Raw genomic sequence first — 27,179 nt, forward strand, 5'->3', positions numbered from 1 at the left:
TCTTAAATGTTCTCACCACAAAAAAGAAATAGTAAGAAAAAAAAAAAAAAAGAAATAATAAGTATGTGATGGAATGAGGTGTTAGCTTTATGCTATGGTGGTAATCATTTTGCAATATATAAAAGTATCAAATCAATACACTACACACTTTAAACTTATACAATGCTATATGTCAACTATATCTCAATAAAGCTGGGGAAAAAAAGAGTATCACCGCTTAAAAATGGAAAATACTATAAATACTATAAATATACTGTAAATATCTCCAAGATAAATTCACATCACACTTTTATTTCTGTTTAGAAGATCTAAAAATAATTGACTAGAAAAAAATGCCTCACGGCATCTGGCTGGCTCAGTCAGTAGAGCATTCAACTCTTGATCTCGGGGTTGTGGGTTCAAGCCCCACATTGGGTGTAGAGATTGCTTAAAAATATTAACTAGAAACTGGTCAAAAATGCAGAAACGGGAAAGTAAAAGTATGTTAACATCCATAATCAGCTACTAATTTATCTGCCTTCTGGGGAAAAAAGAAAAGGGGGGAAAGCTTAGCAGGTGAGGAAAAATACAAAATAAAAGTAACTAAAAAATAATTTATCTGCCCTCCTTCTGGAAGGTATTTCTAGCTCTAGTTTAACCCTGAGGGCTCCAGGGACACACCCATATTCTCTAACTTAACTCTGATTCCCTGCTACCTGGCCCCGCAAGCTTGCACACCAGACTCAAGCTGAGATCAACTTAGTGCCCTCCCTACCTCTTAAGCAACTGGTAATTCAAAAAAGAACACGTAAGATACATGGTTTTCCGCATTTTAACCTCTCTGAAATTGGAATACATCTTAGTGTCCTGTTACCACTGCTCTCACCCAAAGGAAGCTGTGCCACAGTTGTCACTGTCTGCCCATGGTAAACTTGGTCATAGCTCTTTACTATCATCCTTTCAACTGTATTGTTGCTAGTACCCAATTTTAAACTGTTGCTTAAAATGTCTCTGAAAAGATTATAAAATGATTCTAAATTGAAGCGAAATGTAGTATATAATAGAAAAGAAAGCAAATACAGCAATGGGAAATTAGTGAAGTAACTTTTTGTCATCAGAGAAATGATTGTAGGTGCCTTACAGAACCTGAGGAAAAGAACCAAAAAAACCACATGTAGATGAAGCTTTGCTACTGAGACTAGACAATGCACAACCCACATGTGGCCACATGCACCAGCGCCAAAGTATTTAAAGGGGAAAAATTAAACAACTTAGACTTAAGAACTTCAGAAGCACCAAATCACTGTATTTTAAATTGATGAGAAAACAATGGAGCAGTCCCCTAAGAAACATTTCATTATTAATACCCTTAATAACCTGACAAAACATTGGTGGGGAGAGGAGAGGAAGGAAACTTCCATAATCCTAAATTTTTCATTATTTAGAAGAATCAGACATAATATGTAGAAATCTGAGGAATACCTTAACCAATTTATTTCACTTCTATTCTAACATATACACAAAATATATACCATATAATAAAAATCTATTAGACTTTTTTGCTAAATAAGTTTAAAAGAACTTTTTTAAAAATGTAAAATAGGGGCTCTTGGATGGCTCAGTAGATAAGCGTCTGCCTTCGGCTCAGGTCATGATCCCAGGGTCCTGGGATAGAGCCCTGCATCAGGCTCCCTGCTCAGCGGGAAGCCTGCTGCTCCTTCTCCCACTCCCCCTCTGCTTGTGTTCCCTCTCTCACTGTCTCTCTCTCTCTAGCAAATAAAAAAAAAAAAAAGTAAAATAATGGGCACCAGGCTGGCTCAGTTAGAAGAGCATGCAACTCTTGGAGCACCTGGGTGGCTCACTCCCTGAAGCGTCGGACTTCAGTTCCGGTCATGATCTCAGGGTCCTGGGATCAGCCCTGAGTCGGGCTCCCTGCTCAGTGGGAAGTCTGCCACTCCTTCTCCCTCTGCCCCTCCCCCAGCTCGTGCTTGTTCACTCGTATGCACCCACGTGCATGCGTGCGTGTGTGTGCGCGCGCATGCAAACTCTCTCTCATATGTAAAATCTTTAAAAAAAAAAAAAAAAGCATGCAACTCTTGATCTTGGTCATGACTTCGAGCCCCATGTTGGGTGTAGAGAGTACTTAAAAAATAATTTCAAAAATTATTCAAAAAATGTCTTTTGAATCTAAAAATGTAAAATAAGAGAGCCATTGCAGACGACTGAACGGAAAAAAATGTAAAATAAAAATTTTAAGCAATTAAAAAACTCTGGCAGAGCTTACTTCACAGTATGATTTCTTCTTTAGTAATACATAAAGAATCGCATAACTGATGCATGTTAGATTCAATTAAATTATGCTACATTCCAACTGAAATAACTTGCCAAGGTAGTGATGATCAGAGCCCAAGAAGGTGCCCACTGTAAATCAATACAGGTATTCTGCTTATAAATCATCCCTGTGACCACATTTGGCATAAATTAATTCAGTGTGCTTTTAAAAGTATGTGGACCTACTTGGCTAACAAAGACCTGCAGAGACTACATCAACTATAAGACTTTATTGTAATACAAAACATCTTGAAGGAGTGTTTTTACTACCATTTTAAACCCCACCCAGCCAAATGTTTTATATTCAAACCCCTGTGGGACCTTGACCATTGGAAAACAGCTCTGAATTTATAAAGCAAGTCAAGATTTGAACCAGATTGAATTTACAAGGCAAATAACTCTCCATTAAAAACTGAACTATTTGGGGGCGCCTGGGTGGCTCAGTTGGTTAAGTGCCTGCTTTCAAGGGTCTGTGTTCAGCTCAGGTCATGATCCCGGGGTCCTGGGATGGAGCCCCCCATCAGGCTCCCTACTCAGCGGGGAGCCTGCTTCTCCCTCTCCTTCTGCAGCTCCCCCTCTCTCTCACACTTGTGCTCTCTCTCTCACACACTCTCTCACGCTAGTAAATAAAATCTTTTAAAAAAATAAAAAATAAAACTGAATTATTTGATAGTTGTGAAAATATTAAAATCGCTTACGAGATTAAAAAAAATTTCCCCCTTTAAATTATTAAGGTGGGGGCGCCTGGGTGGCTCAGTCATTGAGCGTCTGCCTTCGGCTCAGGTCCTGATCCCAGGACCCTGGGATCGAGCCCCACATCGGGCTCCCTGCTCCGCGGGGAGGCCTGCTTCTTCCTCTCCTACTCCCCCTGCTTGTGTTCCCTCTCTTGCTATGTCTTTGTCAAATAAATAAATAAAATCTTTAAAAAAAAAAATTTTTTTAATTATTAAGGTGACACAGGTCTTGGAAGCACAAAACTCCATGGGCACTATTACCACAAAGGATGCAAATGGAGTCCCTAGAGTTGTGTAATGCCTAACTTTCCCACCTGCAGGGAGCAGTCTTGAATTACAGGAGAAGCCTTAGGCAGTATCTAAGGAACAAGCAAGGAAATCCTGTTCCCGTCCTGTTTACCATTCCACCTATAAACCTTTCAGGTAGTACCAAACTACCTACCATACTACACAAACATTAAAAGCTATCTTTTTAATGCCCTGAGATGGAAACCTAACTACCATTTATAACATAGTTTCCATAAGAAGATTACTTCCTAATACAAAAATTTCTGAAGAACCCTTAAGAACCTGTAAGAATAATAATCTGTGATTTAATTATCCACTAAAGAAACCTGTATTACACAGAATGGTGTTCTACTTGTTCTCTTTTATGAATTAAAACACGAAACCTAAGAGTCATGACTGTTGAAGAAATCGCATATAAATGCTTACAGTACTGTAATCTCTAATTCTGAATTCCCCACCTAAGACTGCTCCTTCCACATCCATTTAAATGACCCCAGTTGGAGTGTGTGGGTGGCTCAGTTGTTCAGTGTTAAGCGTCTGCCTTTGGCTCAGGTCATGATCCCAGGGTCCTGGGATCGAGCCTTGTGTCCAGCTCCCTGCTCAGCGGGAAGCCTGCTTCTCCCTCTCCCACTCCCCCTGCTTGTGTTCCCTCTCTCACTGTGTCTCTCTCTGTCAAATAAATAAAATCTTTTAAAAATAAATAAATGAATAACCCCAGTTCTAATGTGTTTATATATGTACTAAAGAGACTGCCTTACCCAATGCCTCTGAATTATAAATTATTTAGAATGGAACCAGGGCCTATTTCTCAGTTGTCCTTTCTAAGGATGCAAGGAGGTCCTGAAATGCATAGGTTCCGCCTTGAGCTAAATGTTGTCAACCCAAAGCCCCAGGAGACTTGTGACCATCAGAAAACAGCCCTGAATTGTTACAGCAAGTCAGGATTTGAACCAGACTCTGGATGCTGTGCTCTTCTGCCTTTCTACATTGCCTTTTCTTGAAACTCTCCTCCTTTTCCCTCCATGACCAACATTGTACTGCTATTGTTTTCCTATCTTCATTTCCTTCCTATTTAGTTGCCATTCCCCAAGTTTCTCTTTTCTGACTTCCCTCAGCATACCCGTGGTTTATTTAACTATAAACTGTTTAGATATTGTCTTGAACCTTTTTTAATCTACGATGGTATTCTCTACCAGTACTTAGGGTAGAACTCTGCCTACTAAATCACAGGGTAACGAGGAACACATGGGGATTGGAGTGTCATTATAACAAGAGCAATGAAAAATTCTCCTACAAATTTCCAGACCCTGGAAAGGGCCTCCCGCCCTGCCCTGCTGTGAATTACGGATTTCATTTTTTCTCCCATGACCCAGATGGCATTTCCAGCTGCCTGATCCTCCTAGATATCTACCTCATCAACAACTCATCAGGTACCACTGTTCTCACAGTTCAGTAGTCAGCCAGACTCAAAAGCACAGAATCATCTGCAACTCCTTCCTCCCTGCTTTCTTATATCCTGTCATTTTGTCTCAAATGTGGTCAGTTCCTCCTTCAAGAGTCCTCTTGCACTCTTTGTTAACTCATGTTTGGATTATTACAATAAAATTTCTAATTTGCTTCCTGAATCACCCTCTTTAACTACTCACAACCAACAAGATCATCTTCCTCAAGCACCACTTTGGTCATGCCTACCCCTCTGTAAAACAGTCAATTAAACCTACCATGTATGGGGCGCCTGGGTGGCTCAGTCAGTTAAGCGTCTGCCTTCAGTTCAGGTCATGATCCCAAGATCCTGGGATCAAGCCCTGCATTGGGCTCCCTGCTCAGTGGGGAGCCTGCTTCTCCCTCTCCCACCCTGCTCGTGTTCTCTTTCTCGCTTTCTCTCCCTCTCAATAAATAAAATCTTTTTTAAAAAAAATAAATAAACCTACCATGTATAGCAAAACTCCTGGTATTTCAGGTCCCCACCAATCTGATTAAACCATACCTCCTCAATTCAATCTCCTACTGTTTCACCTCCAAACTCAAGGCCAAATGAGAACTTTCTACTCTCCACTGCATTCTCCTCCTTCTGCGCTTCTGTTCATGCCATTCCTTTGCCCCGGAAGGACTGCCTTGCCCTCCCTCCCTTACATTGGCATGCATAAAACCAAGGTCCATTCAAGTATCTACTCCATTTCCTCAGTAGAAGCAGCACTGGTCCCTCTGGAAAGGAAAATCTAAACAGAGAATGCAGAAATGGAATGGAACCTACAGGATTCAATACTGAGGTGGAGTGCTTTTTCAATCTGTATATAAAGCTTGGAAGTGAAGAGAAAATAGAAAAATAAAATTTGGGAGGAAAGACACTCATAGTTTTGGTCAAAATGAATGCACACCTGAGGAAATACCCCAAAAGACCATTAATTTAGACTTTGAATTCCACGACAGAGTCAGGATGGGGATGAGAAAACAGATTTGGAAATAAGTTTACATAACTATAACCAAAAATTGAATGAAACTACCCCATAGCAGAAGTCAAGCAGGGACAAGCTCAAGGGACAAGAACAAAGCCCAGCAATCACAATGCAGGAGTATACTGGGCAAGAAGAGAAAAGATCACACAATGAAAGATCTTTAGCACTAACCTTTCACCCTATCATGGACTCTCACTTTCTCCACACTCACTGAATCTATAACAGATAGGAGAAAGAACCAGGATCCTTGGGGGAGATTATCCATTTGTTCAATAAAGCTAAAAACTAAAGTGAAGATTGGTAAATTAGTGGCCATATCATAGAAGACTTTGTATTTTATATCCCAAGGGCAATGAAAGGCTATAAAAAGATTAGGGCAAGAAAATGTCTAGGATGAAATTGATACTTTAGGAAGATCATTCAAGATGCCAGGAGGAGAATGAATTAGCAAGATCTAAAAGGAAAGGAGGGGTGTTAGAAATTCAGCAGATATTGTGGAAGCCAGACCTATATACCTATATAGAGAGAGGTAATAGTAACAAATAATAACTACATTCACTGACATAAAAAGATGTCAACAACATATTAAGTGTTCAAGGCAGGTTACAGAGTACAGAGAATACAGTAACATTCAACACATTCTAAAATATATTCTTAGTGGGTATATAGAAGTATGTCCCAAGATGTTAATATTTACTTCTGAATGGTAGAATTATGGATAATTCTTTTCCTAGTAAGTTTCTAATTTGTGTATACATCAAAGATAGTACTGCCACAATTTTTTTTCTATAGAAGAGTTCAAAAGTTTCAAACACAAATCAAAAAAGACAAAGACTGAAAAGTCTTCATTGGCTTCCACAATGAAGTCATTGGTGATTTGAAGAGTAATTATAGAAATGTGGTAAGGGGAGGCGCCTGGGTGGCTCAGTTGGTTAAGCGTGGGACTCAATGTCAGGGTTGTGAGTTCAAGTCCCACATTAGGGGTACAGTTTATGTACATATATACACCAGAAAATGTGTATGCAAGCAGGGTATTAATAATTACACAGAGACAATAGGAGTAAACCAGGCTGAATGGTCACCCTAGCAAAAGAAAAGAACAGGCAATGAATGCAAGAGAATAAAGTTCCTGATTCTAGGGGCACCTGGGTGGCTCAGTTGGTTAAGCGACTGCCTTCGGCTCAGGTCATGATCTCAGGGTCCTGGGATCGAGCCCAGCATCGGGCTCCCTGCCCGGTGGGAAGCCTGCTTCTCCCTCTCCCACTCCCCCTGCTTATGTTCCCTCTCTCGCTGTCTCTCTCTCTCTGTCAAATAAATAAATAAAATCTTAAAAAAAAAAAGTTCCTGATTCTGCCTACTGACACAGCTACCACTATGCAGGGAAATGTACTGGTAACCTCTGAGCGCTAAAGAGAAGGCAAAATTATCAAGGCAGGATGGGCTTCAATTACCTTAATAATGCTGAAAAACAACCTATGAACAGCTTAACATATGAAAAGGTTTAACACACAAAAATAACACGTCAGAAACCTCAATAAAAATTCTTGGAAAGGAATGAAACCGTGAGACTGGGTCAATGGGAGAAAAAAACTCAGTGGTTATGGAGATGAGACAACAAAAAGGATGAATAACCAGATGGACTTTCATTCATCTCATGACCTCACACATGACATAGTGGAGTTAGCAGGTCTCAAGAATTCTGAGAACAAGTCCTGGTCCTAGCATCTCTGAAATATAGAAGCACCCAAACCTTTGAGGAAGGAGTCGGAAAAGGACATAAAGTGGGCATAATGGCATAAAGTGCTTCTGATAGAATGCGTGCAAAATATTCTTTAGTTCAGAGACCACCCTATTAGCATATCTTTCTCATGCCAAAACCAACTATGACAGAACAGAAGGAAAGGTTCTCACCTCCCTCCTCTGACCTTTTCTCTTCTTTGGCTACTCCAATTCTGGGATAAGGACCTCAGACATAGGTCTACCCTCAAATTTCTGAGAGTTGACTTAAAAATAGCTGACAAAATATTCCTAAATAACCACTCTTTCAGACCTGTCCATTACTCAAAATTCTTTATAAGAGAATTCAACTAATATATTCCCTCTGTGATTAACATCAGGAAATTGGTCTTCTTTGATAAACTGCATCCTGTACTTAACCATGAATGTGATATAACCTGGCCTTTTTGTCAACGTCTTAACAATTCTGTGCTACGTTAGCCCCTACTAGCAATTATTTTATCTCTAATTACTAGTATAATTATTTTCCTTTCTCTCTGTGTATTTTTCTAGTTTTCCTGGGTTCCTCAGCTCCTCTTTGGGACCTCATCTATCACTGTGTGCATGTGAGTGCATGTTTAAGAGAGGAGAGAGAATAAATCAACCCACCTCTTTCTTATTGTTGGGTTTGCAACAAAGAAAAGGGAGACCTTGGCCTCACAGCTCTTAAGTCTACCATTTTCTCACAACCTGGCACAGTGTCAAGAAGCCAGACAACTTCTGGGCACACACAATCACTACTAACATGAAGGAGCTGCAGATATATGTAGTTTAAGTCCTAACTGGAGAAACACAGCAAGGAGAAGCCAAAGCGGAATCAGAATCCAGCACAGCAGCTAACAGTTCGACCCTGAAAGTGTTCCCTGATACTGCTTCTAGAATTCGTGACAACCTGATTAGCTACCACTACTAACAATTCAAAACATGTACTCCTTTAAAACCTCCTGAATCTTTCTTATAAAAACTGTCCACTCCTGCAAATCTCCATCTCCTGGATATGTAAAACTTAGCCCCCAAAAATCTATGGCAAATCTGGGATGAAGTCCAGGCAGTACTATGCATAGTCTGACAAAGACTACCAGAATGAACACCTAGGAACATAAATCTGCCCCCACACTTCCTTACCTCCATTCTCCCAAGGACAGAAAAAAGAGCTACCCTTCTAGCACTCCTCACATACACAGTCCCAAATAAATGAAGAGTTCTGTCCGCATTCCAGCAGCAAACTATTTTTACCTTAGCCAAATCTGGATTAAGATAACACAAAATTAATAACTCCATTAGTGCAAATTAGTTCAACCACTTCAGAAAATAGTTTGGCAATATCTATCAAATCTAAATATATATCTACCCCATGATCCCATAATCCACTGCTAGATAAATATTCAAGTGAAATTTTTACCAAAAGACAAAGATACGATATTCATAGTAGCTTTATTCATAATTACCAAAAACTGACATTTGGCTACTATGTTCATCACTGCAAATGATCATCAACAGAAGAATGAATAAACAAACTGTAGTGGAGCTTCAAGGAGAAGGTGGTATGCCAGAGAGAGCACTGAAGCTCTGTACCCATTCCCACATACCCTGCCCTATGCATCGCTTCCATCTGACTGTTACTAAGTTAGGTAACATTATTAATACTGAGACAAATGGACACCACATGCCTCCTGATGTGATGCATTGAGAAGAATACAGCAGTATTTGTTACACTCCTGACAATAATGCAGAAACTGAAGATCATCTTGAAAAAACATCAGATATACCCGAACTGATAGACACAAAATCAATCAACCATACTCTCTAAAAATATAAGAGTCAAAAAACAAAAACAAACAAACAAAAAAATCCCAGATTAAGGGAGACTTAGAGATATAAAGACCAGGTGCCTGTACAATTCTTAATTTCATCTTGAACCAACAAAAATTACGCTGTAAGAAACATTAAAGAGACAACTGTAATAATTTGAATAGGAATTATGGGTTAGGTAATAGTATTGTATCATCATTAATTATGACTGAAATTTTTACTGTGATTATGTAGGAAAATGTTCTTATTCCTAGAAAATAACATTGAAGGGGCACCTGGGTGGCTCAGTTGGTTAAGTGTCTACCTTCAGCTCAGGTGGCAATCGCAGGGTCCTGGGATCGAGCACCATGTCAGGCTCCCTGCTCAGTGGGGAATCCGCTTCTCTCACTCCCTCTACCCCTCCCCGCCACTTGGGTGTGTGCCTGCACACGGGTGCTCTCTCTCTCTAATAAATAAATAAAATCTTAAAAGGAAAAACAGAAAATAACCTTGAAGGGGTGCCTGGCTGGCTCAGTTGGTAGATCATGGAACTGTTGATGTCAGGGTCATGAATTCAAGCTCAACACTGGGCAGAGAGCTTACTTAAAAAATTATAATAGGGGTGCCTAGGTGGCTCAGTCAGTTAAGCGTCTGACTCTTGATTTCAGCTCAGGTCACGATCTCAAGGTCGTGGAATCAAGTACCACATCAGGCTCCCTCTCTCTCCCCCTCTCCAACCCTCCCCCCCCAAAAAATAATTAAAAAAAAAAAAAAACCAAGACCACTGAAATGTTTTAAGGGAAAAGAAGCGTGAGGTCTACATCATACTCTCAAATGAAATAGAAAAAACTTATATAAAATGTTATATATTATAAATTATGTTAAGAATTACATACATATATGCACATACAGAGAAAGAAATAAATGATAAAGTAAATATAGAAAATGCTAAAAACCATTGAACTACATGAAGAGCACACAAAAAATCTTAGTAATTTTTGGCAACTTTTCTGTAAACTTCAAACTATTTCAAAATAAAAAGTTAGGGGCGCCTGGGTGGCTCAGTCGGTTAAGCGACTGCCTTCAGCTCAGGTCATGATCCTGGAGTCCTGGGATCGAGTCCCGCATCGGGCTCCCTGCTCAGCGGGGAGTCTGCTTCGTCCTCTGACCCTATCCCCTCTCATGTGTTCTCTCTCATTTCTCTCTCTCAAATAAATAAATAAAATCTTTAAAAAAAAAAGTTAAATTGTTCATAAAACAAAAACTCAGCAATAAAAAAAAAACTACTGATAACAATATTGCATGGATCTCCGCAGACATCACGTTCAGCAAAAGCCAGCCACCAAAGAACACAGACCGTGTGATTCCTTTGATACGATGTTCAATAGATAAAGTAATCAAAAAGTGACACATGTCAAAAATATGCTCATCAGGGAAGTAGAACTAGTGACTAAGAAGGAGAAGAAGGAACCTTCTGGAGTGCTGGAGATGTTCACTAATCTTGATCTAATTGGTGATTACAGAAGTATATACATATGTAAAACTTTTCCAAGTACATACTTCAGATCTGTGCACCTATTTACTATATTTTATACCTCAATTTAAAAAAGGTTAGGGGCGCCTGGGTGGCTCAGTTGGTTAAGCGACTGCTTTCGGCTCAGGTCATGATCCTGGAGTCCCGGGATCGAGTCCCACATCGGGCTCCCTGCTCAGCGGGGAGTCTGCTTCTCCCTCTCCCGCTCCCCCCTCTTGTGCTCTCTCTCTAAAATAAATAAATAAAAATTAAAAAAAAAAAAAAAGGTTAAAATAGGGGGCACCTGGCTGGCTCACTCAGTAGAGCATGCAACTCTTTTTTTTTTTAAGTAGGCTCCACACCCACCATGGAACCAACATGGGGCTTGAACTCACAACCCTGAGATTAAACCCAAGGCGAAATCAAGAGTCAACCGCCCAACCAACTGATCCACCCAGGTGCCCCCGCCCGCTTTTTTTTTTAAAGTAGGCTCCATGAACAGCACAGAGCCCAACACAGGGCCCAAATTGACAGCCCTGCGATCAAGATCTGAGCCAATATCAGGAGGCAGAACACTTAACCAACTCTGCTACCAAGGTGCCTGGAGCATGCAACTGTTGATCTCGAGGTCATAAATTCGAGTCCCATAATGGGGGTAGAGATTACTTTAAAAAATTAATAAATAAAATAAAATAAAATGAAGCAATATTCAGTCACTAGGCTAAAATACATAGGTCTCAAAATGCATTTTTTTCAAACTTCAAAAAAAAAAAGCTGAGGAAAACAATGAAAAGGAACCATGAAGGAGAACCACATATACCACATCACTCGTCTTTATAAAGACAGGAAGCAATCCTATAAAAGCAGCACATTCACTCAACAGAATACAAGTACAATGAGGTTTGCACACAAGAGTCTAATTCTGCATATGTCATTAAAACACAAAGAGACGACAGAAATGAAGAAATATTAGTGAGGTGAGATTAATGATTTTATCCCTATTTTCATAATTTGCAACAATATTCTTCAATTACTTTTATGACAAAGCAGATCTTAATTATCACAAAAAGTATTTGCCTGGTTTGTATGAAATACTTTTACAACACCAACATAAATGTCATAGAAGTTAATACCGGGGCACCTGGGTGGCTCAGTTGTTAAGCATCTGCCTTCGGCTCAGGTCATGCATGATCCCAGGGCCCTGGGATGGAGCCCTCCTCTCTCCCTCTCCCTCTGTGTCCTCCCCACTGTTCGTGCTCATGCATGCACGCTCTATCAAAAAAATAAAATCTTAAAAAAAAAAAACTTTAAAAAAAAAGTTTTTTAAGATTTTATTTATTTATTTGGGGGGGAAGAGAGAGGGAGAAGCAGGCTCCCCGCTGAGCAGAAAGCCCAACAAGGGGCTCAACCCCAGGACCCTGGGATCATGACCTGAGCCGAGGGCAGACGCTTAACCGACTGAGCCACCTAGGCACCCCAAAAGTTGTAAAAGTTGTATGTTTTTGAACATTAACTCAGTTTAAAAAACTATTTTAAGGGGGTGCCTGACTAGCTCAGTCAGTGAAGTATGCAACTCTTGATCTCAGGGCTGTGAATTCAAGCCTCACATTGGGTGTAGAGATTACTAAAAAAAAAACTTAAAAAATTTTAAGGCACAAAAATAAAAGGAAACTCTTCTCCCAACTATTACAGCAGAAAACACTCTTTCCTTTTGCACCCATCTGATCTTCATTTTTAAACATGCAAACTTTTTTTCTCTTAAGGTGGGCTCCATGCCCAATATGGGTTTGAACTCATAACCCTGAGATCAAGAGTCAAATGCTCTACTGACTGAGCCAGCCAGGTGCCCTAACATGTAAACATTTTTTTTTTTAAGATTTTATTTATTTATTTAAGAAAGAGCAAGAGAGCATAAGCAGGGGGAGAGGGAGAGGGACAAGCAGACTCCCAACTGAGCCAGGCCCCCAAGATCATGACCTGAGCTGAAGTCAAATGCTTAACTGAGCCACCCAGGTGCCCCAACATGCAAACATTTTTGAATAATTTTGAAAATATGATCTGTTAAACATTTACTGATGGCAAAACTTCATGAAGCAAAACTAGACTTCAATTATTCATTTTATTACTATACACTTAACCCTAGGAAAGGAACAAAGAACTTTTTTCCCAGAAAAATCATCAAAACTCAAAATAATTATCTACATCTATCTGGACCATACATTATATATGAAATCTTGCAAAATACTATTTATTTCTCTTAATTACCCTTTTTATGGCACATCTTCAAAAAAATTATAGATGCTCTGCTGGCTTTTCTCCTCACCATAAAAGAAATTTAAATTCCTAATTTACAGTGTTCTGATAAGCACTGTAATCCAGCACAATTTGAATCACTACCCATGCCATGAAACTAAGGTCAGCTTTATTCCTAACAGCCCCAAAGCAAAAACAACCCAAATGTTTATCCACAGATGAATGGATAAACAAATACTGTAACAGTCATACCCAATATTCTCAGCAATAAAAAACTAATTACTGATACATGCAGCAACATGAATGAATCAGACATTATGCTGAGCAAAAGAAGCCAGACCCAAAAAGAATACATTCTGAATAATTCCATTTATGTAAAATCCTAGAAGAAGCAAAATTAATCTACAGTCACAGAAAATAGATTCAGTAGTGAGGAAGGGAAAATGACTGCAAAAAGTAGAAGGAAACTTCTACAGGTGATGAAAATGTTACACATCTTAATTGTGGTGACGGTTATACAGGTATATACATTTATCAAAACTCATCAAAATGTACATTTAATATGAGTGCACTTAAAATGAAGGCATTTTATTCTATGTAAATTATACTTCAAAAAAAAGGTGAGTTTAAAAAGACTAAGCTTACTAAAAATAGACTGCCTCCCTCAAAGAGTAATGCATTCCAAGATTAACATTTTATATTTCTTTTATGTTAAATCATCTTTCTTTAAATTGATTAAAATAGGGCGCCTGGGTGGCTTAGTCGTTAAGCGTCTGCCTTCAGCTCAGGTCATGATCCTAGGGTCCTGGGATCAAGCCCCGCGTCGGGCTCCCTGCTCAGCGGGAAGCCTGCTTCTCCCTCTCCCACTCCTCCTGCTTGTGTTCCCTCTCTCGCTGTGTCTTTCTCTGTCAAATAAATAAATAAAATCTTTAAAAAAATAATAAAATAAAAAACAAAAACAAAACAAAAAACCTATGTATCATATGTAAATAGAACACTGAAAACTGTTCCACTCCCCAGAAGAGCAATTCAAAGTAATGTCTTCTGAAACTCTTTCAAGGTACTCATGATGTCAAAATTACTATTATAACAATACTAAGATATTATTTGCACTTTTCAGTGTTGGCACTGCATTGATCATGCAAAGCAGTGAAAGAGTAAGTGACAAAAAGACCTGGGTATTTAGCAGACATTTTTTCAAAAATGAATGAACTGACACGGTCACTTGTTCAAAAACAAAACAAAAACAATTGTCAGTACTTGCTTCCAATAATAAAATTTGAGCTTTCAAGCAAAATTAGAATTTTAGAGAACTATGGGGTACCTGGGTGGCTCAGTCGTTAAGTGTCTGCCTTCAGCTCAGGTCATGATCCCAAGGTCCTGGGATGGAGCCCAGCATCGGGCTCCCTGCTCTGCGGGAAGCCTGCTTCTCCCTCTCCCACTCCCCCTGCTTGTGTTCCTGCTCTCGCTGTGTCTCTCTCTGTCAAATAAATAAAATCTTTAAAAAAAAAAAAAGAATTTTGGAAAACTATTCACCATCATGGGTTTGATCGGTTTTCCAGTACTTAAGACCTTCCCAATAATTAAAGGCTTTCCTGATGGGTAATGATTTATATGAATGCAATTTTTTGATACTGTGTTATATAAAATATTCATTTAAGGTGGGAGATAGACCAATGGATTTTAATGTAACAAAATATAAAAGGTGCGTTGATATAATTCAAATTTCACATTACAACTAACCTTTAAAAACTATTTGTCAAATTTTGGTGTACAAAGAGTAACTGCAATTTGGAAAAGCTCTTAAAATATTCCTCCCTTTTCCAACTACATACATATCTCCGTGAGGATGAATGTCCTTCCCATACTGAACCAAAGTAATAAATAGCAACTGATTGAATGCAGAAGCAGATATGAGAATTCAGCTGCCTTCCAAAAAGTAAGACATAAAAGCAATTTGCGAAACGGTAAAACGATGCCACTCTTTTCACCAAATATAAAAATATTTTAGAAAATTGGGAAGCCTGGGTGGCTCAGTCGGTTAAGTGTCTGCCTTTGGCTCAGGTCGTGATCCCGGGGTCCTGGGATCGAGTCCCGCATCGGGCTCCCTGCTCCGCGGGGAACCTGCTTCTCCCTCTGCCTCTGTCTGTCTCTCTCTGTCTCTCATGAATAAATAAATAAAATCTTAGGAAAAAATAAAATAAAAAAAATAAAAATATTTTAGAAAATGGGTGTTTTTCTTAAAAATATATTTATGTTAACATGTAATGAGATTATTGGGCGCCTGGGTGGCTCAGTTGGTTGGGCGGCTGCCTTCGGCTCGGGTCATGATCCTGGAGTCCCGGGCTCGAGTCCCCCGTCGGGCTCCCTGCTCGGCAAGGAGTCTGCTTCTCCCTCTGACCCTCCCCCCTCTCATGCTTTCTCTATCTCATTCTCTCTCTCAAATAAATAAATAAAATCTTTAAAAAAAAAAAAAACATGTAATCAGATTATCGTTATTTTTAAATGAAGAAATCATTTTAAATTTTTCAATATAATACAAACACGCGGAACTAAAATCAAAAGCTCTTTGGAGTCCTCTTAACTTTTAAAAGAAGAAAGGAGTCCTAAGATCAAAAAGTTGAGAATGTCTATCTCAGAGAAAAAGAAAAAAATGACAAACAAAAGAAATACATAAATTAACTTAGAACAAACATACATACCCTGAAAAGCATTATCAAGAGGCATAAAATATCACTGACAACAAGAACACCAAGATCCAAAATGCAACACTTAACTTAAAAAGTATCTAGGTCTTAAAAATGTATCTTTTCCAAGGACAGAGAGACTTTTCACATTTTGAAATTTACTTATATGATTTTTTGATTGACTCTGCCACTAGGCTATAAGCCCCATGAAGATAGGTCCTTGTGTTTTTTGCTCACCACTATGGCTAGCCCAGGACTCATCACAAAGCAGCTATTTAAATATTGATTGGCTTGAGAACAAAACAAAAAAGACTTACAAAGAAAACTCACTGATGTCTCTATTCAGATTATAAGGATGAAATTTTATAATCAAAATGCACCTATTTACATAGCAATAACAATAATAAAAGCTACCATCTATTGAGAGCCCATTTCCTGGGTGCCAGGCATTACACAGGGCATTTTAGATTTTTAATTCCCACAACCACTGTGGGATATACTTTACAGGTAAGGGAAATAAGACTACAAGAGGTTAACTTATTTACCTAAGGTTATTAACAGAAAATTAAAACCTACATTTCACTGCCTTTTTTTTTTTTTTTTAAAGATTTTATTTATTTGACAGAGACGGCGAGAGAGGGAACACAAGCAGGGGGAGTGGGAGAGGGAGAAGCAGGCTTCCCAATGAGCAGGGAGCCCGACACAGGGCTCGATCCCAGGATCCTGGGATCGTGACCTGAGCCAAAGGCAGACACTTAACCGACTGAGCCACCCAGGCGTCCCCATTTCACTGCTTTAAAAAGCCACAAACTTTTCACTACATAATGATACAGTGCTCAATACTGCTTGATTACCTTTTTCTTTTTTCTCCAATTCCTTGCAAGTTTCAGAGGAATTCATTTTGTGGAAGTCACTTTTTCTCCTTTTCCCAATCTCCCACTCTGTTCCACTATCCTTCAACTGTATCTACCCCTCTGCATCACTCAGTTAAGCAATACAGTAAGCCCTCTGGGTAGGGAAGAGAATAGATTCTCCCAACACACTACCAGAAACTTCATTAACAATAGTGGAGGGACACCTGGGTGGCTCAGTGGTTAAGTGTCCGCCTTCAAGTCATGATCCCACCAGAGTCCTGGGATTGAGTCCCGCATCAGGCTTCCTGCTCAGCAGGGAGCCAGCTTCCCTTCTGCCTGCCACTCCCCCTGCTTGTGCGGGCTCTCTCCTCTCTCTGTCAAATAAATAAATAAAATCTTAAAAAAAAAACGGTAGAAATAGTTTAAAAGACTAAAGAAGAGTGTCAGGTTGCAAAAGATAAATTAAGGCTCTCTGACCCACTGATCTTACAGGATGGTTTCATATCCAGTCCCTCAATTGACCATGGTGTGGGCGATATCACCTCAATCCTCAAGGAGCTAATCATGAGAGCCCCTGCATATGACCATGCCTTCAATGCCTGAGCCATGATTTACCAATTAGAAGGTGCCAATTCTTGTCACTAACTGCAACCAAAAAACCAATACGGAAGAGACCAGAGTTCCCAAGACTTCCTCCAGGCCCAGGACAACTTGAAAAGGAGCTTTGTTCCCAAAGAACATATTGGCCACAATATCACTATAAGAAGAAAAGCTATAACTGTCATTCCCCCCACAGCTTCTGAACAATATGTAAACATTTCTAGTTTTCTCCCTTTTGGTTAAAGAACAAAATTAGCAACCAGTAACCTATTCTAGGAAAAATTACAATTCCATAAACATTACCATGTCATTTGATAATCTCATCACAAGCCAATGTTTTCCAGAGAGGGATCCCCAAAGCCTGTGGAAGTTTTATACAGATTATGTGGAAATCTTTTTAAACCTCACAAAGCCTTAACTCAATAAGCCTGAATACACCTTACCTCAAAATCCAGATTAAAGAAAACATACAATATGAGAAGACTATTCTACCTTAAAAATGAATTCAGCTGCAATCTGCTGAAGAAACCCTGGCTTAAAAAAAGTATCATAGGAAGTCTCATCTGTGGCCTGTCATTGGATACATCACTCTACAATACATAACTTTTATTAGTAATCCCTAAGCTTTGCATCAAAAATCTCAATACACTAATATACCAACAAGATTTAAGTCATTAAAAAATGAAGTAATTAGATGTCACCAAGTATATACAAGCTATAAACAAAAATAAACAGGGCTTCAAAACGCTCCATTAAAAAAAAGCTTGCTTCAGTATTACCTAATAATTCTAGAATACAAAAACATGTCAATACAAAAGTTTATACTCTATCTCACTGATTCTTTCTCAACAGTGAAAAATCCCTGCTACCATTCAAATAATGTGAATATATGTTCACATACAGCAAGTCCCACTCTTCAAATTCTCCATGGCGTCCTAATACTCAAGGGTGCTTAATACTATAAAAAGTACCCAGAAATTAAAATTTATAAAAGCAATCAATGAAAAATAAATAACCAATGAATTTTTCCACAAACCAAGCCTCTCACTTGCTTATGTTCATTTGCTAAACCTTTTTCGCAAACACTCCTCTGAACCCCCTTAATCAAGAACTTTTGTTAAAACATTGCACTAGGAAGGGGCGCCTGGGTGGCTCAGTCGTTAAGCGTCTGCCTTCGGCCCAGGTCATGATCCCAGGGTCCTGGGATCGAGCCCCGCATTGGGCTCCCTGCTCTGTGGGAGGCCTGCTTCTCCCTCTCCCGCTCCCCCCGCTTGTGTTCCCTCTCTCTTTGTCAAATAAATAAAATCTTTAAAAAAAAAAAACAACATTGCACTAGGAAGTTCAAACAAGGATGCTCTATGAGACCTACTGGGCCTCACTGACCAAAAGATATGCATATATTTTAACTCTTCAGGACATATAAACTGAAACTGCCAACCTATCTACAGGGAATTTTTCTAGGAAAGGAAAAACATCCAGAAGGTTCTGTGGGTTTCTGCCTAGAAGAGCCAACACTACACCTTCTCTTCAACCTGCATCCACTCTTGGAAGTGGGATCTTTCAATTATGTTTGTATTTCTAGACTCCAACCCTATGGCCATACTAACTAGACCAATGATAGAGAATTGGACAAACTTCAACCAATCAAATCTTCCCTCCCAAGAATTTGAAACATGGACAATGAGTTAGTAACCAGTTGGCTAGTGGCACTAGAGCTTGAGTTCATATGTGGTTCCAGGAATAAAGTGGTGATTTTCTTCCCATGTGTTAAAGCAGAAAAAGGACAGCTTGTGAAAAGACAATTAAAGCAGGCTAAAAAGAGACAAGAGAGGACACTGACTAGCCAGCAGGGAGGTAAGTGCTATCTGGACTGTCCTGGCTCCTGAATGTTTCCCAGTTTCTGGTTCATGTCCTTCATGAACGCCAACAGCCCTCGGGTTCTTTAAGATACCTCCTTACTCCTGCCCCCAAAGCATTCCTCTTCCTGTTTCACGCCATCAGAAAATCATTACAACAGTTTAAGACACAAATTCCACACCAGGATCAATGCAGACAGGGCATGATTATTCTTATGGTTCATAAGAAATCTGAGCAGTACCTGAGAAGTATCTATAACCTCAGGAAAAAAACAGGACAAAAACCCCTGAAACCTTAAATGCAAAAATTATGTTTGCATAAGCCCTCAGCTCTGTGCTTCCCTTCAACACTCACCTGTTCAAAAGTTCTGCTGGTTCACAGCAGGAGGTGTGAGCAGACTTTGTTCAGGTCCTTTTAACACTGTAAATAACAAAAGTATTAAAATAATTGACCCAATAATCAATCTCTTAGGCAACTTTAAAAATATAATTTCTTATCATGAATAGTTTTAACAGGAAATGGTTCCTAACCTGGTTAAAATATTAGAATCACATTGTGTGCTTATAAACCAACTTCCACTTTCCTAACATTTAAAGAGTCACTCTCAGTAGCTCTGGAGTGGGACTAAAAAATACATGTTTTTAACAAAAGTTCTAAGTGATTCAGACGAAGCTAACAAATGAGGGTTTAGGAAATATAAAGTTTAGGAAAGTGATTACTTGGGGTTTTCATTCAAAACCACATTACGGGGATTTAGTATTAATTTTTAAGCATACCTCATAGAAAAATGACAGCCAGCAACACAATAATACAGGATATATCCTATGCAAATAATTAGTGACCCCAAGAAATATAACCACTGCCAAAATGCCCAAGGAGCAAATCTCCAGGCGTGCTTTCAGATGCAAAATCACAAACTTCTTTTAAGACTCTACTGAGACAGCATCTTAAAAATCCACAGAATGGGGCACCTGGGTGGCTCAGCCGGTTAAGCGGCTGCCTTCAGCTCAGGTCATGATCCCAGGGGGTCCTGGGATCGAGCCCCGCATCGGGCTCCCTGCTCAGTGGGGAGCCTGCTTCTCCCTCTCCCTCTGGCTGCCTCTCTGCCTACTTGGTCTCTCTCTGTCAAATAAATAAATAAAATCTTAAAAAAAAAAAAAATCCACAGATGGTGATATTTCAAATGACAAGGAGTGGACTGAAACACAGTAACTTCAAGCGGTTTCTCAGCTAAAATCAAATAATGCTTTGAATGCTGCTATGAGTCAAAAAACATTACAAATTAAAGTTGATAATTTTATTAACAGCAAAAAAGCAACGTAAGCCACTTCTGCCTTGTGATTTATTTTTGCAAAAATGTAGCCATGTAATTATAATGTCCTAAAGGTCAATCAACTTTATGCACTTAAGTCTACTTTTATAAGGGCATGCAGAAGAAAAAGAGGGGAGAACATTGTAATAAAGTCTTCTCTGGGCCTAACTCAAGAGAACAAGCTCTAGAGTATCTCCTATTACAAGTATAAATTAAAGTTCTTTGTAATTAATGAAACTCCGTGGTTAACAAGAAAATACAGTATTGTGTACTTTAATAACTTGAAGTAGGTAGGTATATAATAGGTTGAAAATATTTTTATAAACTTAAATTGTGGCCACTTAAGGGAATATTCTTTTGTTTTTCAAACCTCCCCCATCTTCTCCCTCAACCTCATACAAAAAATTATGAGCAATTCAGGGTGCCTGGCTGGCTCAGTCGGTACAGCACACGACTCTTGATCTTGGGGTCGTGAGTTCAAGCCCCAAGTTGGGCATAGAGCTTACTTTAAAAAAAAAAAATATATATATATATATATATATATGCAATTCAACAAAAGTTATCATTCTGCATTCCTGTATAATTAATTAATCTACCATATTTCTCAGTCACCTGAGAGCATAAAAAATGAAAAAATGCTAATCAGGTCAAAAAATATTGGGACTCTAACTATAAGTAAGCTTGCCTATGGAGTGAAAATCTACTTATATATTTAAAAATATGTGACTTTTCAGGACATTAAAAATGAATGGAAATCCTAGAACTTTATCACCATAAAATCCTAGAGGAGGGTTAAAGGGGGTAAAATAGGTTTGGGTTCAGAGTTTTACAATGATGACCAAATAATGTTAAGGCAATTCAAACTGCTGAAGGAAAATGGACATTTAACTTGCCTCTAAGATACCCGGATTAACACCAACATAGGCTGTAGATTCAACCTAATGAGACTGGTCCCACTACAATCTATAAGAAATAGAATAAAACAGAAAGTACTGAAAATTTAATCAGCAGGGAATAATAGAGAACTACAAATGAAGTCAGTCTTTGAAAATGCCACAAATCAAATATCTTCTAGAATGACAAGGGTAAAAGGGACAGAAATAATCTTTTCACCCAAAAGGTCCTCCCAGACAACAATCACTATCAGTAGTGTCATCTTCCAGTGTGAAAGTCCACACACACACACACACACACACACAAAACATACGGAGTATTAAAATGCAGAGTCATGAGAACAAATGAGCTGATATGACATCAAAGACAGAATATGGAAATGTCATTTCAAAAATTCAACAAAGGAACAAGAGGGAAAAAGGCAATTCGTTAAAATACCATTTCATCCCTATCACTGCCATGTCTCCTTTTAGACAAGGAGCTCCACTCACACCCTGAAGTTGTAATTCCTCTCTTCTCATGAGCTTCAAGCAAGCTATGACAAATTATTTTTCATATATGCAACTTGACTCACCAGCAAGAGCATTTCAAAACCAAGATATTAAATTCCTCAGGTGAATTAAAATGAAAGAAAACATTTTGAAAGCTTAGTAATAAGCATATGGAGATAAGCTGGATGGGAATCGGGAAAAAAAAAAAATTCCAAAGAAAAAAGCTTATAAGTACCAAAGAACTGGAGAATTAGTCTGAAAAGTAAAAGTGGAGAAATAAAAAACTCAGCACAAAAAGTTCTGTACATGTAAAATTTATAAAAGACAGACAAATTAGTGGAAGAAACCCTGAGACATTTAAAACTAGGCTGGACAGAACAGAATTAAGAGAAATTCTTAATTCTTACTAATCAGATTAAGAACAACGTAAATTAAGGGACACCTGGATGGCTCCGCTGTTAAGCCTCTGCCTTCGGCTCAGGTCATGATCCCAGGGTCCTGGGATCGAGCCCTGCATCAAGCTCCCTGCTCAGTGGGAAGCCTGCTTCTCCCTCTCCCACTCCCCCTGCTTGTGTTCCCTTTCTCGCTGTATCCCTGTCAAATAAATAAAATCTTTAAAAAAAAATTTAAAAAAAGAACAATGTAAGTTAATATGCTGATTCAATCATTCTTTCAGGTTATATGTCTTAAGATGTGTCTAAACTTCAAAGCAAATTAATTTCCCTACATTTTCAAATATTCAGAAATATTCCAAAGATCCCCTTCTTTGAAAGCAATTCCTTTTGAGAAATCCCTTAGGCAGTTTATCACCCATCTCATTTAAAAACGTTTAAGAGGGGCGCCTGGGTGGCTCAGATGGTTAAGCGTCTGCCTTCGGCTCAGGTCATGATCTCGGGGTCCTGGGATCGAGTCCCGCATCGGGTTCCCTGCTCGGTGCAGAGCCTGCTTCTCCCTCTCCCTCTGCCACTCCCTCTGCTTGTGCTCTTCTGTCTATCTCTCTGTCAAATAAATAAATAAAATCTTTAAAAAAAAAAAAAAGTTTAAGAAACGGGGCGCCTGGGTGGCTCAGACGGTTAAGCGTCTGCCTTCGGCTCAGGTCATGATCCTGGGGTCCTGGGATCAAGTCCCGCATCGGGCTCCCTGCTCCTTGGCGAGCCTGCTTCTCCCTCTGCCTCTCTCTCATGAATAAATAAAATCTTTAAAAAATTAAAGTTTAAGAAGGTATTTCATGACAATTTCCTGAGATATGTTATATGAGCAGCCTGAATTTTTCCAAACTGGGGTGGAGCGTGTCATATGGAGGGAAGGCGATTTGGTCATACTGGCCCAAATCTCCAGAATCTGATCTCCCTTTCTAATAGTCACAAGAGGTGTGGAAAAAATTTCTAAGTCACTGAATAACCCCTCTCATCTTAGTACCAATGAGTAAGGTACACAGGTTCTACTGGCCTCCCTCTCGCTTGTGCCTCTCTGGCTAAGCTAGCCTCCATATTTTTCCCAGCACCTGACCCGCTCCCACTTCAGTTTTTGCCTCAGTTATCTTTGCCCTAGCTTCCCTAGTCTGGAGCATTCCTTCTCCATATACTTACAGGAATTGCTCCTTTACCGGTGTCAGGTCCTTCCTCAAACATAAGCTTCTCTATGCAGCCTTCCCAGGGCACTCTACTTAAAATTAACACCCCCCCACACAAATTAACCCCCAAATCCCTAACATCCTATTTCCCCTGTCTCATTTTTTTTTCCACATCATTCACCACAACACTATGTATTTTATCTGAGCTTTTATTTATCTGTGTAGAAATGAGCTCCACTGAGAAAGGAATTTTTGGTCTGTTTTGCTCCCAGCACCCAAGAGTGTAGTAGAGTCTCAATAGTTGTCAAATAAATGAATGCATGAATGAATGAATAAATGGAAGTACATAGTCCCTTCTTCCTCCTCAGTCTCAAAATCCTAAAATGCTGTCAAGTATAGAAAAGGTGTAAAGCCCTTTCCCAATAAATCACTACCATTACCAGTGTACTCAATGGTGATGTAAAGGAAGAACTGTGTGACATTTTTCCAGATACATGCAACTTCTAAATTTTTTTCCTGGTGTCCTCTACTGATGTCAACATCTGATGTAACAAGAAAAGCACATATTCCATCCAGTTTGAGCACTCCAAAATCTGGTACACTAACTGGTAAAACACATAAAATCATCAATAAATGAGGGAACACATTTGTGCTCTAACCAAAATGAACAAACTCTGTAAGGCTAGAACTGCAAATATTAGATGGATGAAAGTTAATGTACAGAAACGACTGACAAGAGGAAATTGTTTGAAATCTAAGAAATCATTAGATTCTAAAAAGGAAATACTACAGGAGAGAACATCTTCCCTGCACACAACACTGGGAATCCAAACTGCCTATAATTCAAGATATGTAACACTGGATAAGAAACTGTTCACAGCTTCCGGCCCCATCCTCAATTTCTTGTAAGTTTAACTGGAATACTTACCTTCCTTACAGAGAAACTAGGTGTGCTTAAGTGCTCTGACTTTCAGGGAAAGGAAAAAAACAAAACACAGTGCTACATAAATGCAAATCAACGTTATTGCTTCCCAAACACGATCATACAAGCTGCTGCTTTCATACACCCTTCTGTGGTCGAAAACATAAATCTGACTTATGTTTCAGTCACAAAACTAAAGTATTCAAAGTGCTTCGTGGGAAACTGCTGACACGTAAAGACTAATGCCCATTTCAACCTGACGTGAATGTTCGGGTCCCAAAGCTGCCTCGGGCTTGACTTTCCCAACCTTGTCCCAGGTTCAGATCATGGCTCCACCTTGCCTCAGGCCTGGTCCAGACCCAATCCTTTCGCCACGGAAGGAGTCTCCCCAGTGCAGATGCTCGGTCAGGAAGGCAAAGGCGCACCTCCCGGAGGCCAGGTGTGGGGAGGAGGACCGGCAGGAGCAGCTGTCTGGCCGAAGCAGCTGTTATCCCGGGCACCCCCTTGCTGGGCGGGTGGCCGGCCCGGGGAGCAGGTAGCAGAAGGGAAACCCTCTAGCCCTGAGCAAATCGGCCTGACACTGCCCACCCCACCACCCTCTTCCCTTCCTCGACCCCCCCCGCGATGTCAACGGGCCCTGGAGGAGGGGGCTCCCCGGCTCGGCGGCCGAGACGCGCCCGGGCCCGGCGTGCCCCCCGCCGGGGAGGAGGCTCCCTCCGGCCCCGCACCTGACCTGTCCCCTCGCCTGACGCCCGAGCCGGCCGCAGCCGCTGCCGGGGCGGCCTGTGGGTGTCCATGCGGCTGGGCCGGGTCGGGCAGGAGCGGCGAGGACGCGAGCGCGGGCGGGAGGCCCCGGCGGCTCCGTGTGGGGTGGCGGGAGACGGCGGAGTCGGGGCGCGAAGCGGAGCCGGGCAGGGGGGAGAGACGGAGTCGCTGGTTACCTGCGGTCCGGGACAGAGAGTCTCAGAACCCAAGTCAGTCCTCAGCCTCAACAACACAAGATGGCCGACACGTCGCCACGCACATCACGTGACAGCGCGCTCGTTCCGTCACGCCCCTTGCTCCGCCCCCGCCCCGCCTCGCCTCCCTACCCGCTTATCCAGCCTCCCACGACATCCTTCCTTTCCGCTGCCCCCCGCCCCTCCTCCCCGGACACGCCCCTGCCTGAGCCCCGGATGCCGGGCTAGGAGGGGGCGGGGCTGGGGCAGGGCGCAGGCGCCTGCGGGTCCCTGGGATGGGGCTCCCTGCCTGCCCTTGAGTTGAGTAGAGTTGGTGTGCAAAGCTGGACCCCGGCCAGACACCCTGTGACTCACCGTCCTATGCACCCAATCCAGAGCCCGTTCGCAGTTCAAAAAGCTCTTCATCATTTACGAGCTGATTTTCAACAGTAGAACTTTTCCACAGCTTTTCACCCAGCATTTTCCTGCCTGTTTGCCATTCTAGAGAAAATGGTGAAACGACAAAAGCTGAAATTTAAAGCAGTGTCTCTACTTGTTAACGGTTCTGGTAGAACTGGAAACTCATTCTAGAGTCTTGAAATGTGACAGCTGAGGACTACACAACTCCGACCCCCTCCTGGTACCATATCAGGGGCTATAACCCTTTTGCCTAAAAATCTCCCTTCTGGGGGTTGGCAGGTAAGATACAGGACGCCCAGAAATATTGGGGACATATTTACACTGAAAAGTTACTCGTTTTTCTGAAATTCGGATTTAACTGGGTATCCTATATTTTTATCTCTATATCTGACAACTCAACCCTTCTCAGGTCATCCCATTCTTCCTCGTGTATCCAACCTCTCCCTTTTTTATAGGATCCTTCTCAACAGTTTTTTTTTTTTTAAGTAGGCTCCATACCCAGCATGGAGCCCAAGGAGGGGCTTGAACTCATGACCCTGAGATCAAGACCTGAGCTAAGATCTAGTCCCTCGCTTAACTGACTGAGCCACCCAGGCGCACCTCAACAGTTTTTTAAAATACTCAAAAGTTGAGCTGGCTGGCTCAATTGGTAGAGCATGCAACTTGTGATCTCAGGGTTGTGAATTCAAGCTCCATGTTGGATATAGAGCTTACTTGAAAAAGTAAAAAATAAAATACTCAAGGGGGTTGAGGGGGATGGGTTAGCCTGGTGATGAGTATTAAGGAGGGCAAGTTCTACATGGAGCACTGGGTGTTATACACAAACAATGAATCATGGAACACTGCATCAAAAACTAATGAGGTAATGTATGGTGATTAACATAACATAATAATAAAATAAATAAAATACTCAAAGGTCTTCCATCTTAAAAGTTAATAGTAAAAACTACAATTCCCCCTGCAACCGCCTCCCTACCTCTCTGTTCCCTTTCAAAGCCAAACTACACAAAAGAGTTATTTATACTCACCCAATTTCCATACCCCGCAAGCAATCATCAACTACTCCAATGTGGCTTCTATTCTAATGCTTGCTCTTAGATACCTCAACCTACAAACTGATAACTGGAGTTTTTCAGTCCTGATCTTGACTTAGGGCTTTCCTATCTTCAGTGTGATTGACCACTCCCTATTATCTGCAACACTTGATTCCCTTGATCTTTATGTCCTTGCTGCTTAAAATGTGGTCAATGAACCAGTAGCATTAGCATTACTTGGAAGCTTGTTAGAAATGCAGAATCTCAAACGGACCCTTCACAATCTCATTCTGCTGAACTCTAGACCCATATCATCCCCTTCCCCTTCATTTTTCTCCTGAACTTATTGCTTCAGATATGCCCATATTTAAAGGTCCTCAGAGGTGCCTGGTGGGCTCAGTTGGTTAGGCATCCCACTCTTTTTTTTTCTTAAGATTTTATTTATTTATTTATTTATTTGTGTATTTATTTATTAG

General features: G+C 40.5%; 1 protein-coding gene across 6 annotated transcripts in view; it reads right to left on the reverse strand.

Moving 5' to 3' along the window:
• GIGYF2 (GRB10 interacting GYF protein 2) overlaps positions 1 to 25,353 on the reverse strand; it is a 137,192-nt gene extending 111,839 nt beyond the window's left edge. For 5 of the 6 annotated variants that reach the window (XR_014143328.1, XM_081813382.1, XM_081813381.1 and 2 more), the window contains exons 1-3: positions 25,253 to 25,345; positions 21,325 to 21,394; positions 19,474 to 19,539 (exon numbers count right to left, since the gene is read on the reverse strand). The gene's annotated coding sequence lies outside the window, so the exon portion shown is untranslated. Of the gene's footprint in view, positions 1 to 19,473; positions 19,540 to 21,324; positions 21,395 to 25,252 lie in introns of all 6 variants that reach the window. The other variant, XM_006739590.3, reaches the window with a different exon arrangement.
• Between the last annotated feature and the right edge of the window lie 1,826 nt (positions 25,354 to 27,179).

Source organism: Leptonychotes weddellii, chromosome 3 (assembly GCF_054177405.1).
Source record: "Leptonychotes weddellii isolate Sample4059 chromosome 3, ASM5417740v2, whole genome shotgun sequence".
Classification (NCBI taxonomy): domain Eukaryota; kingdom Metazoa; phylum Chordata; class Mammalia; order Carnivora; family Phocidae; genus Leptonychotes; species Leptonychotes weddellii.